The following is a 3,014-nucleotide window of genomic DNA, read 5'->3' on the forward strand; positions in this document are numbered from 1 at the left end:
AAAATCATCTGATATTTCTCGGAACAAATACAAAATTTTTAATATGGAAAAAAATAAATTATTCTCTCGTTATTTTTTCCGCATCCACGGGGGCGGTCATATCCACTATATGTTCCTAACCGTGTCACTCACTCCCTCTCGCAATGTTAGTGAAAAGTTTTGGTAAGCGAAATATGCCAATTGCTACAGTAGAGTTTTTTTTTTTTTTTTTTTTTTTTTTTACATTGCACTAAGCTGGGGGGGGGGGAGGAAATGTGCCGAGGATTGGAGGAGGGGGTATTGGTGTGCGTTTGGAGTGCATCTTAGGTGGATGTGATGACTTGGGTGTGTCCAGGGTGTTTCTGGTATCTGTCAGAGAGGTATATCCAAAAACAAGACGACACCGTCTGGGATGTGTTAAGGTGGTGGATACTGTTGGGGTGGGTGCAGGTACCAAAGGTAGTCATTGGCTTTTTTTTTTTTTTTTTTTTTTTCCCTGCAGTTGGCGTCTAGGAGCTGCATATGCTCACCTAACATTGATAGGAATAAAAAGAAAATCATAGGCATAACTCCAAACACAAGAAGATGACTCAAACTATTCTTGTTACCTCACCACCCACCCCCCACCTTCACCTGACCATGCCTGACACCGCTCGGGAGTCCACAACATGTCTTCACCTCCCTCAGCATCTCACAACATGACCTACGTCGGCAAATTTCGTTCTTCCATTTTTTAAACTCTCTGATTTCCTTCCTTGCTTCCTTCCTTCCTTCCTTCCTTCCTTCCCTCCCTCTTTCCTATCCTTGTCTTATTCTGGTAGTTTAATCACCATCTCTCTTATTATAATGTCATCAGTTTCCTCACAATTTCTTCTCTCCATCATCCCTCAGGTCCATACTCCTTTCACATTAACTAGGCTTAAATAACTACTCTCTCTCTCCACCACCAGTACCGACTTGTGACAATAGATTAACACCAGTTACCAAAGAACTGTCTTTTGCTGCCCAGTTTGGTTATACATCCCTTCCATAGCACTTCTTCGTGACTAGTAGCATAAACATTTCCGTGTTATATAAATCTTTCTAATATCGCCATACTCTGCATAAATGACGCATAAAAGGAAATTACCTATCCACATCCAAAAATAAATCGCTTAGGAAGAGGTGTTAGGGAGCCACCTTGCCCTTAGAGAACATGGACCCTAACCCCTTTGTTGGCCTATCCAATTGAACAGGCGTCATTATGTGATATGGTTACCACCCGGCGTAGTAAATAGTTTCCAGAAGGTACAGTAAATTAATTTGCCATTCAGTGTAGTGTCACCTGAAGGCAACACTACATCGAGTGAGTGGATGGTCGGCCCCCACCTACCAGAAAAGGGCTATACTTTATAAGTATCCCAGCATTTCCGTCTTTTGTATAATATTGCCGATACTGCAAGATTTTAATCATCCCATTAACGTACCCTCGTAACGTAGAGGTTAATGAAGGCTCCATCTATCTATCTATCTATCAGTCTGTCTGTCAGTTTATCCATCCATCTATCTATCTGTCTATCTATCTGTATCCGACTCTCTCTATCTATATCTATCTATCAGTCCATCTGTCTATCTATCTCTATCTGTCTACCTATCTGTCTATCCATATCTATATATATCTATCTGTCTATCTTTGTATAACTCCTCAAGTCCGGAATTTTCCTCCCAAGGTGTGAATAATGAACAGGTAATTGAAATGGAGATAAATACGAGTATATAGTTCTTTCCTACCCCCCCTCCTCTCTCTCTTTCTCTCTCTCTCTCTCTCTCTCTCTCTCTCTCTCTCTCTCTCTTTCTCTCTCTCTCTCTCTCTCTCTCTCTCTCTCTCTCTCTCTCTCTCTCTCTATTCCTTGCACCTCCTTCCCTTCCCTCCCCCTTTTTCCTCCCACTTTTTTCTCCCTTCCTACTTCACCTACCTAAGTTATCCCTTCCTGGCACCTCCCTCTCTTCTTTTCTCCCTTTCATTCTTCTCTCTCATTTTCCTTTTAATTCTTCTCTTCTTTTCTCCTTTTCATTCTTCTCTTCCTTTCTCCCTTTCTTTCTTTTCTTCCTTTCCTTCTGCCATTCATTACTTCCTTTCTCCCTTTCATTCTTCTTTTCCTTATTCTCCCTCCCTCTGTCTTAACCTATCGTGGTTCTTTCTCTTCCTTTCCCTTCCTTATTTGCAACTTTTTCTCCTCTCCTCTCTCCCTTCTAGCCTAACTAACATAACCTGTCTCTCTCTCTCTCTCTCTCTCTCTCTCTCTCTCTCTCTCTCTCTCTATTTCTCTCTCTCTCTCTCTCTCTCTCTCTCTCTCTCTCTCTCTCTAACGGCCATATTCCCGGAAGGGATGGTCACAAACGAATCTCCATGTTACCTTGTCTCATGCTGTCAGGCTGCACTTTTTCCAAATAACGTCACGCCCTCACATCTCTCCTCCCTATCCCTCTAACTCATCCTCGGTGTCCCCCTCCCCCTTCCCTTCTCCACCTCACATGCGTACACTCAACTAGTCAGTCTCTCATTCTCCAACCTCTCCAACCCATTCCTCTATCTCATCCTCGTTGTCCCTCTTTCCCTTCCCCACTCCTCCTCACTTGCTTCCACTCTCCTAGTCAGTCTCTCATTCTCTATCCTTTCCATCCAATCCCTCCATTATCATCATTAGTGATCCCCTCCCTCTTCCCCAATCCTTCTCAGTTAAACACACTCTTTCATTCTCCATCCTCTACACCTCATCCCTCCATCTCAATCTCGGTGTCCCCTTCCCCACTCCACCTCACTTACGCACACTCTCTTAGTCAGTCTCTCATTCTCCATCCTATCCACACCATCCCTTCCTCTCATCCTCGGTGTCCCTCTCTCCCTTCCCCTCTCCAGCTCACTTGCGTACACTCTCCTACTCAGTCTTCCCGTCATCTTTATTTTTTTTAATTTCTCTACAGTTTCATGATAAGGTTGCCATAGATCAAAAAAAAAAAAAAAAAAAAAACTGCCGACCGTCCATTTTAGGGCT

The sequence above is a fragment of the Coenobita brevimanus genome, chromosome 116 (assembly GCF_032717465.1).
Source record: "Coenobita brevimanus isolate Jiangsu-jjx chromosome 116, ASM3271746v2, whole genome shotgun sequence".
NCBI classification, from domain to species: Eukaryota; Metazoa; Arthropoda; class Malacostraca; order Decapoda; family Coenobitidae; genus Coenobita; species Coenobita brevimanus.